The sequence below is a fragment of the Patella vulgata genome, chromosome 1 (assembly GCF_932274485.2).
Source record: "Patella vulgata chromosome 1, xgPatVulg1.2, whole genome shotgun sequence".
Classification (NCBI taxonomy): domain Eukaryota; kingdom Metazoa; phylum Mollusca; class Gastropoda; family Patellidae; genus Patella; species Patella vulgata.
In genome coordinates, this window is record NC_065879.2 from 14,936,568 (window position 1) to 14,947,854 (window position 11,287).

Below are 11,287 nucleotides of genomic sequence, written 5' to 3' on the forward strand. Positions count from 1 at the left end.
AAGGAATGGCGTAAGAATATTTATATATTGTGAAACAACTGTAATTTCCTTTTCATCAATTGATTTATATTTAGCTTTGTCATAAAATACAATTTTGCAAGCATAGAATGCGATTTAATGTCAAATAAACAATGTATTCAACTAAACAAAAATATTATTTTGTTTCTTGTTTTGTTGCAGGGGATTGGAAAACGCTACAGATTTGAAGTTTATGATGTATAGTGGAGTTTGGTAAGATAGGGTTTGAACGTTGTACTTTTCTGTGTGTGTGTGCGGGGGGGGGGGGGGAATGGTTATCACGTGCGCGCTTTACCATCAGGTATGTCATTGAGTCAACTGGCTGGGCGTAGGGTCCTCCGGTTTACAAACAGGGGGTATACGTCATGCGCTGTGCATTGCATGAAGTTTGTCAAGATTGTGGCGCTACGGTCTACGTACACAAGGGACCTTGTTTTTCTCGTATCATTCTATCGACTAGAACCCTGTAGCTAATGAGCCACAGCCTAACTCCCCAAGCCACCTAAAATGTTTAATTAAGTGACAAATACGGAACTGATCAGATACGCGAATCTTTCGCGTTCTTCTAAAAGTAGTATAGAATGTTTCAGAAATAGTACATGTACCTGCCTCGTGCATGATACCCACGACAATATGTGCTCATGATTTCAAACCAGAGTTTTTATATTTTTTCAGGTCTAGTGATAATGTATATGCTCAACAAAATGGTGGGATGTACGGTTTTGTAATTGAAAGGGATACAGCCCTACCACTAGACCAGGTTACATTTAACCTCATTTATGGGTTTTTGGACGAACTGGGCTCGTTCATCTTGCATATCTTGTTCTTTGAAAAATATCCTAGGCTCCGCCAAATCATGTACCATCGATATGAAACTTGACATTATACGTGTTTCGTGGACAATTGAGCATCGATTTTAGATACGATATCACAGTGCCAAGATAGCCGCGATGATTTAATACTGGCTTCCTGGGCTATAGTGGGTTCGCCCTTTTTAATCTCTTGTAAAGTACAATATCTTAACAGTTTATAATAAATAAACTAGTGTCCAAAAGAAACGATACCACCTGTTTGCAACGACAGAAAAGAAAAACTAAACAAAGCAGAAGTTTAGGATTAGTGTTCTTCTTTTGTTAAATCCTTTCACAACATCTGTACACAAAATCATTACTATCAAATCTGTACAATCAATCTGACAAGCCGTTAAAGATCGGTGGGGTTGAAAAATAAACATTTCGTTAGAACACTGATCACAGAAACAACGGGAAATGACACACCACATGTCAGTAGCGGGTATGTCCACCGTGAGCATCAATACATGCCAGAACACGCCTGCGGACGGATGACGTTGGGAGTGATTTGTTGCCATTCCTCGAGGAGACATCGTTCCAAGTCCTGCACGTTGACTGGAGGCACAAGGCGACGTCGGATTTGCCGATCGAGATGGTCCCATAAGTGCTCGATGGGATTCAAGTCCGGTGAACATGCGGGCCATGGCAAAACGTGTACGTTGGCGTTGGCAAGGAAGTTCCGTGTCAATCTTGCTGTGTGTGACCTTGCATTGTCATGTTGGAAAATGATTCCACGAGGCTGTTGCTGCAGAGAGGGCACCACAACAGGCCGTAAGATGTCATCACGATAACGATTTACATTCAGGTTTCCACGAATTACGACAAGCCTCGTTGTGACGTCTCCACATATGCCAACCCAAACCATTAACCCTCCACCTCCAAATGGCCGGACCTGTAGGACACAGTTAGGCGCCAAACGTTCACCAACTCTTCGGTATACAAGCTGCCGTCCATCGTTTCGGAACATGACGAATCTGCTCTCATCAGAGAACATAACACGTGCCCAGTCCCGCCGTTGCCAACGTCGAACTCGCTTGGCCCATATCAGTCTGTCGTGCCGGTGTCGAGGCGGCAGGTGCGGTCCGCGGTAGGGATGACGTGGCCGGATACCATACTGCCGTAGTCTCCTGTAGACGGTCTGTCGACTGATCCTGTGTCCCAGTGCTGTCGCCGCCGTGGATGTCGCTGTTACGGTGCGATTCCTCAGGTGCAATACCCGGATGTAACAATCCTCACGGGGCGTGGTTACTCGTGACCTGTCAGACGGAACCGCTGCATCAACCTGGTGATAGTGATGCGTGCGCAGCCCAACCTTCTGGCGACGTCGACATGTGACGCTCTTTGTTGAACCATTCCAACGGCCCCCTCTCTCTCTCGATGGCTGTCATACGTGGCATATCTTGTGTTCCGTTTGTTGCTGTGATATCAACGTGTATGATCAGCCGTTTTTTACAGTTTTCATGCACGTGCAGAACATGCTAGAGAGGGAAATGTCACTTTCACGAAATTTACGTTTTTTCCCTCAAGTGATCAACTGTTCCCGGTATTTTTATGGACTATGCTGTGTTGGGGATGTGCAATACTTATTGGCATGTTTTCATACTAAAAATTTCACTTAGAAAAAAATTAATTGGAAAGAAAGTTGGTATCGTTTCTTTTGGACACTAGTTTAGTTCACAACGATATCATGAACTAAAATTTCTACATTAGACATCATCTTCACACGATAGGGCCAAGACAAGAAGATCCATCTATACTTGTCGCAGCAGCTTTTAACAGTTAACAGTATCAATTTATTATTATTTGGTTTCAGAAATTTTGGGACGATTTGTTCCAAAACGCTGCTAAATGGGGTCTGAAGACATATGAACAGGTAAATCTTACATACATAATTGATTTGGTATTTGTTTCTAAATGTTCCAAATCCTATTGGTATCAAATATTTATTTCTTTTTTTTTATTTTCCCCAATCAGTTATAACTACTGTCATCTGGGAGTTACGGGAAATGTTAGCCAAACTTTGTTACTAACAGATCGGTCACGTCGACTTTCTACTCTAGAGGTGGTCTCATGGCTACTTGTTGATTAAGACGCTTTTCATTAGCCTCTGGATTTTCCAATCTGGTTTGCCCTTGTCAGTGGCCCTAGAACGCTGGTCCTAGAACGCTGGTCCTTGTAAGAAAAATACATAGCATCTACAATGGGACGAAAAGCAGAAGTCCCATGTATAATTAATGGTTCTCTGAAATCATAAAAGAGTAGGCCGTAGCGCTGATGTTGGGATATATCCCCGTCTTCAGTTAAACCTATAAATAAAAGTCTATAGGACTGTTTTACCAATTTGGAAATAGCCTTTATTATAGTTAGATTACATGGTCACTAATAAGGTCTGACAAATAACACCTTAAACTGAATGTTTGCTTTTTTCAGGATGGGATGGATGAAACATTTATGAATTTAAATGTAACTAAAGTCGATCTCACGGTTTCCAAGACCTGGTTACAACAGATGAATGATGCTGCTGTTAGAAATAATATTAGTATCCTGTATTCTGATGCTTATCCTAGACATATTTATCAGACATTGATGCTTCCAGCCGTAACACAGGTATAATAAAACATAATACATTATTTTGGGTATTCAGATATTCGCGATATATTATTCAGACAACAGCTATTCGCGATATATTATCCAGCCAACCAAACATATATTATTGAGACCTATTTCAAACAAATGAAATTTTCGGAAACCCTGGGACTTGCACCTCTTCCCGAAATAAATCATGCATAATTATAAACAAACATGAATCGTGAGGACGAATTAGGATTAATTTAAAAACAAATAGACATGGTCCATGAAGAGACATTTTATAATAAAAAAAAATTAAGAGTGATGGATATTGAACTGGCAGTGCAAATGGATATTCTGAAATGGCATGGGCGTCACACATGGGGGTGGGGGGTCCGGGGTTCCGACTCCCAATTGTTTTTCGGGGGGGGGGGGTCTGAATATAGGCCCTAACTCCTATTTATTTACAAGAATTATTAGGATTAGTTAAGATTCTATCTGTATAAAACAATGTACAAATTAAAACACAAACACTTATGTATGTTTACTTATTGAAATCCATGTGTAATACACAAAATGTACAAAATACTTTAAATATCTATACAACTTTCTTGTAAATGTCAATGTGTATATGTATATAGTATTGTAGTTAACAAGGTGGTTGTCAAATATGCATCCTCATAAACTAAAGTTATGTGATCCAGTTTTGTTTCATTTGGATCCTCCGGCGTCACAGATTGTCAACATTTTATATAATTTCATTTGCGTACCCTCACCCCCGAATATATATTTCACGGCTACGCCTCTGTGAAATGACAATTGTTAAATTAATTTCATGGGCGTCGACATCTTGTTTTAGGTCTAGTTACCTCCCCTAGACTTCGTTCATGATAATGTAATGACAGGATAATCTAGCCAATGACATATTATTCTCAAATATCGACGACTAATATTAGTATAATATATTTGTCTGAATGATAGAGACTATCGCAACATGTCCTGTGTATCATTGCTTGATAAAGACTAGGGGCCTAGTCGAGACGTCGCTCTGTAAAAAAGAGAGAATGTTTCCATGTAATTGTATTTTGTATATTAAAAGTAATTAATTGACGGTTTTATGTTTTCTCAAGGCCAGAGTTAGTCCAGATTACGGCAAAAGTACGGACCAATGGAAAATTGGAATTTCGTCAATTTTTGCCAATGCTGTGAATTTGATTCCCAATAAAGATTCTCTGAGAACAAATCGTAACAATAGTGGTGAGTTTTATTTATGACAGACGACGAGGGTTGTATGTCTAATCTTGGAAAGCAGAATCGGTTATTACTTCTAGTTCAGATTAAAGCCAGGGTTCGCGTGGGTGTGGGTGGGTGTGGGTGGGTGTGGGGCAGATTTGAAATTTTGTTTAAACGGTATTTATTTTGATAAGATTGGAAATTTGGTTTACACAGTATTTATTTTGATGAGATTGGAAATTTGATCCCGGATTCTCTTCAAACAAATACCCCCAACATGACCTTACAGACTGTCGAGTGTAGAGAATGACATGATGCCCATTCTATACTATTACCCTACAAACATTTGTCAGTTCCAGTGTTACTATTCGGCCAACTTCTGTACAGAGGTGCGCAGCATTGATAGTTTTGAGAAAAATAATGTTGGTGTGTTACTTATTCGCACAATTCAAGATAAATTTAGCAATTTCAAATTTTGTGCTATTGACTTTTTTCTATAATCACCTGGGTTTTTTTAAAAAATAAGTTGTGAAGACAAAAGTTGTGTGTGTGTGAGAGAGTTGGTACCACTATAGCTGGTCTAGAAGGGTGCAAAATTGTCTCCCAACGAACCTGTTTGTTTTTTTCAGGTCTTCTTGAACCCCATCCTGAGTTGGAGTTAATTGTAGCCCTTCTGTCCAGAGGACCAGTGGGTGTTGGTGATAAGTTAAAATTTGTTAATAGTACAATCCTGAAAAAGTAATTTCTTCTTTCTTTAATTTCTTTTAAATGCTTTAACCTTATTATTCCCTGTATTTGTTAGTACACTATATTTGAAGAATATACAAGAACAGTAATTATGCCAAAGTCTAAATGAAATGGGGCTTAACATCCTACTTTTCTGTGCCAACTGGGTTTATTCAGATGGACATACGTCAGGCAATGTGTGAACCATTCTGGATCGATCCTGCGACATCTTGTTAACGAGCCAATGCCTTACTCGCTGAACCATCGTGACTCCCACCAAAGTCTGAGTCACGGCTAACCAATCTGGTTAAAATTCAATGTGTGAACCATTCTGGATTGACCCCGCGACCTCTTGTTAATGAACCAATACCTAATCACCGAGCCATCGTGACTCCCACCAAAGTCTGAGTCACGGCTAACCAATCTGGTTAAAATTCAATGTGTGAATTGACCCCGCGACCTTTTGTTAATGAACCAATACCTAATCACTGAGCCATCGTGACTCCCACCAAAGTCTGAGTCACGGCTAACCAATTCGGTTAAAATTTGGAATAATTTTCCCAATTTATTTTTTGAATTTGTATTTAGCTCAAACATTGAACAGACTACAACAGATAGCTAATAAAATGAAAAGACTGACTTAATTAAAAATTAAACCAATTAATTATAATCAACCTTTTTTTACAATTCGGTTTTTAGTTGAAAAACAATATTATATTATTATACTAAATAATTGTATGCAACTGTCGACGGTGTTATGTATTATTTATTTATTATTACCATGCAGGTGCTGTTCTACGGATGGAAAATTATTACAACCAATGCATCCAGCTACAGCCATAGATTCTCAGATTATGCAGGTAATTCTGTTAAAATATTATGCGGTTGGATGATCACAGTTGATACAAACTCTATACATATTTTTAGCATTCCTTAAAGACTCGCTATAGGAATTTCTTCCAAACTATAATAGTGTCTCTACTAGGATTAGCAGTCGACAAATGGTTGAGGTCCGTTAAGTATTTGCAAAGTTATGGCAAATTGTATTTTGATCGATCTATCCGGCTCCAGCCATCTTTTATTGGTAGCGGGGAGACCTGATGAGCCTAGTTTAAATCCGACTGAATCCAAGCAGGGAGATTAACTAGAGTTGGTATTTTGATTTTCTTTTCTTTATTAAATATTAAAGATACATAGTTAAGAGTTTAATAAAGAGTTGGTCATTCTTGCTATAATAATTCAAAAATAAATGATAAAAAAAACATTGAAAATTTCATTCAAAATACTTCATTCTCAGCCAAGTTATCATTGTCTGTAGTTTTGACAAGATGTGTGCACAGTGGTAACCAGGGCACTAGTATAGTTGGGACTTAGCCTCGCTTTCCCATTTTTAAATTAAATCGTTAAATGGCGAAACGTTTTAATCTAGTTAAAATCTCGAGTATCCGATGCCATCGAGAGTCGATTATGGTCTTGTTTTGTTAATAAATGTCTAATTGATAGTTTATACACGTGTATAACATTTCAGGCCTAAAGAAAGATCTGCAATAGGCAGATTTAGCTCTTGCACATGAGTACATATTTAGGTGTCCGCGAGAAATTTGATATTTTAATCAATATGAGTGCACATTTAGTGTGTATTAATCCTTTAGAAATTTGATATTTTAGCGAAGATGCAAATAGCAACTCTAAAGGTGAGTTTAAAAAATACTAATTAACATCATTGCATAATCGTTTCAGGCAGCTTTTCAAGATAGCAGTGGCCCTGATGGCGAAGTTTGGTCTACGTTTACGTCAGTTTCTGCTGTAGGAATGGTCAATGCTAAATATGGTATCATATTTTCTGCTGGACTTTCTAAACCGTTTGACGTCACTCCTGAGAATACTCATCTAGATTATGAAGTAAGGAGTAATTGTTTTTAAGATTTTAAAATGCCACAAATAATAGAGTATGGGCGTATCATTCAACATGAAATTGACTCCTCACTCACAGTTCATGTAAGTTTACCTGTCACGAATAGGGATATGTCAGACTCTAATTCTAATTCAGATATACCAAAAGTGTGGCTGTTACCCTATCTTTGTTACAGCATACAAGAGTGTTAGGGGTAATCACGAATAAGGGATATGTCAAACCCGAATCCTTTTTCAAATATGCCAAAAGTCATTAGGAATAGGACCCATTGTCCTTGACTGTATCCCTATCTTTGTTATCAGTTTGGGAAATATTTCTTGGCTATTGTCCGAACTGTATTATATAAGGCTGTAAGAATAAGACTCATTTTCTTAAAATGTTGTCGTATCTTTGTTGAAACTTTGGGGGAAGAGAACCCATGTTCTTTTATTGTTACCCTATTATAAGTTTGGAGGAATACGTCCCGTTTTCCATGACTGGAAGAATGGGAGATATGCTCTTTAACTGTTGTCTTATTTTTTGTTATAGTACACACAATTTAGAACTAAATTTCTCTTTCAGTTTCCAAAGAGTAAAATCTACAGTTGGACTAACCCTAGTCAGTTATTCAATTTTACTAAGGGTACGAAATTTACCCTACAGAACTGCACATTAGAGAAGTTCTGCCTCTACTATACAGCCCCTATTATTGAATTCGAGTAAGTACCGCCAGGTTCTTAGAACATTGCTGTCCTTTCACCAATATAGTATTATAGAACTTGTCATACCAAAAATAGCAAATAACGCATTTACTCAGCGTTTTGACTTGTAGTAAGTGGACGTTAAACCTCATTTTCTCTCCCTTTAATAATACCCTTTGGTTCAGTTTGTTCCGCCATTAAGGGAGCTATTCGGGGATGATTCGTTTTCTGTCAGAGAAGCTCATTTTTAACCACGTAATGGAAATGATAATGGTCTACCATTCTGCACCAACCGGGATAATGAAGACGGGTAGCCACAAGCCTATGCAGTGTGCTAGGTGGCAGCGGCGTTCCGTCTACTCTTTATGGAATTCCTCCGGCGTAGTTTCTCCTTGTCAGTGGTGCAGGACGGAGGGTCTGACGAGGATAACTGTCTAGTCCTTCGGATGGGACGAAAAACCGAGGTCCCGTGTATACATTGTCATGCACGTAAAACTTACCTTGGCATTTGGAATTCGATATAAAAGTAGGCCATAGTGCCACTGCCCGTGCAAAATTTCCCTCATAGCACATTGTATTGCGTATGCCAGTCTTCATTAGCCCAGTCGCAGCAGAACAGTAGGACGTTAAACCCCATTTTATTTCGTTCCGTCTACTCTTTATAGAATTTCAACTGACAAGTGTTCCTTTACGTGTACGAAAACAAGTAAATTGGTTGACTTAATTTATTTTAGCCCAATCCAAAAGTACAAACTGCACCTTTGAATATATTTTATATATTAGACGTATCAAATATTATATCTTTCAGTGGTCAAGAAGTTGTTATATTAGGTGAATTAGACAAATGGATCCATATGCCATACCAAAGAGTTAAGCAAATAACCGTTACAGATACAATAGAAATGGAAATTAATGGCGCCCCCAATGAACAAATAGAAATCTGGATTGCTGTCAATGGTAACATAGGAGCCATAGCAACTAGAGCCAACGATAGTGGGGTCGCCTTTTTTAAATATGAACGCAAACATAAACCATCCAATGGTGCATACCATGTTGGCAGTGTGGTAACAACATTAATATATTGTGTTGTTGTAGCATTAAGTTTAAATGTTAGAATGTAAATACACTTAGATACTGTACAGATGTAAAATAAACACCATTTTGTAAATAAATATCCATTAGATTTGTTGTCTTTAGTTAACAAGAAATTGTGAGGATAGCATCGTACCCTGTTCGATGAACCATTTTTGGACCAGAAGCTAATCCCTAATCGCTATATATTCATCTTGCTACTCTTCTTGGGGGCGATGCTCTTCGAGAGGCATATTTTCTGTATTAACATGTGATGAAGTATTAAGGCATGCGCTTGATAAATATTCTGTCCGGTTGAAATTAGATGTTGGACTTCAGTACAATTGTCATATTTGTTTCCACGCCAAAAACTCGCCAACAACAACAACAACCGATGTCAGTAATACAAAATCAACCCACGGCATTTTATCTAACATATCTCGAGAGTATATTGAAATGAAGTTGCGTTAAAAGTCATATTTCTGTGAAACAACCGGAATAATGAAGCGAACATTTGTCATGCAGTGTGCTCTAAGTGATTGTGGTAGATAACATTGACAGAAAGAGGTTTACCGTCCACTCTAGGTCATTTCGGGACTAAGATATGGTTCAATTTTATTTCAATAATTCGCAGTGGGAGGAAACCGGAGTACCCGGAGAAATCCCTCGATTTTGGATAGGCGACCTTATTCCTTGTTACGCACAAGCAGGGAATCGAAACCACGCCACTTGACTTGATGACATACCTTATGATCCAATGCGCATGCGTTACCCCCCCACCCGCAACGTAGATACGTCGAATTGGGTTCAATATAAATAGAAATGGGTCCATAAAAGGAGAGCCCTTGACGAAGAAGAGGCGGAAATGCCACTGCCTGGGCGAAATTTCTCCCTAAGACCACAGTGCAGGGGGCGTAAGCCGGTCTGTATTAGTCTAGTGTGGATAGGAAAGGTCTGACGTTAAACCCCCTTTCACCCCCCCCCCCCCCCACACACCCACCGAAAGCTTATCTTTTCCCATTTAAACGTCGGACTTGGATTTTCTCTGACACATAACAATAATAAGAGACATCATTTTTTATCTTGGAGTGGCGATAAGATATCTAATCATTAATTCACATGATATTGATTGGCCGTGGTGAGTTATTTGATAGCAATATACATGGTCATATGTCCGACAAGTATTTAAAATGGAGTATCTTTGGTGTATAATATGTACTTATATTCTACTCCACTGTCCAGGTAAGGTTAGCTTTATATCATAGAGGGCACCTGTTGGCAACCTTTCCGCACATGTAACGGATTTTACCTGATTTGACTGATGATATGTCGATTCATAGGTCAGATATAGAAGTCTTAAGCCCTGCGCATACCAAAGTTTATTTGTCACCTGACGACCAAAATTTGATGGCAAAGAAAAGAAATGGGGTTTTACGTCCTACTGTTTTGCACTGGGCTAATGAAGGCGAGTTGACAACAAAACATTAAACGCACATCGAACGGTAGTAACGTATTCCACGTTGGCGTGCACGTATAAGAACCATTGACAGTCGGAATTCGAGGGAGAGTAGGCGGAAGCGCCTGTGTCTTGAGAGATTTCCCCTCATAGCACACTACATGGCGTATGTCCGTCTTCGTTATCCCGGGTATTTGGGGCAGTTAAACACCATAAATCCCATTCCATGTTTCTCTTTTAATTAGGTTCTGTGGAGGCCAACCTCGCACTGAACGTGCATGTCGATGATGCTGGTAATTATATGGTGTCATTTGTTGAAACAGTTCTCCTTGAAGGAGCCCCACCCTTTTTTATAGTGGGCGGAAAAACCTACTCAACAGCTGATGGCAGTCTTAAACTTATAAATGTCACTGAGAACAGTGGAAATACAGATGCATTTGGTCCTTGGACGTCACGAGATATCTATTATGACGCCAATTTTACCACCATCATCGCTAGTGCGAGAAACTACTCTTACGGTGTTGTGTCGTTTTCAGTGGTAAATATACTTATCTATATTTAATACATCAACAAATAGATAAAGGTCCATAGTGATAGCTAATGGTGTTCACTAGGTATAAATAAAATGGGGTCAAATCGTATTTCTGATTGTGTTTGATTTACGTGAATGGAAATACCGCTTTAGCACATGAACCTCCCCATAGACCCCCCCCCCCCCCCCGCGCCCCCGCCTACAACCGACGAAATCAAAACATCAACGATAGATAAT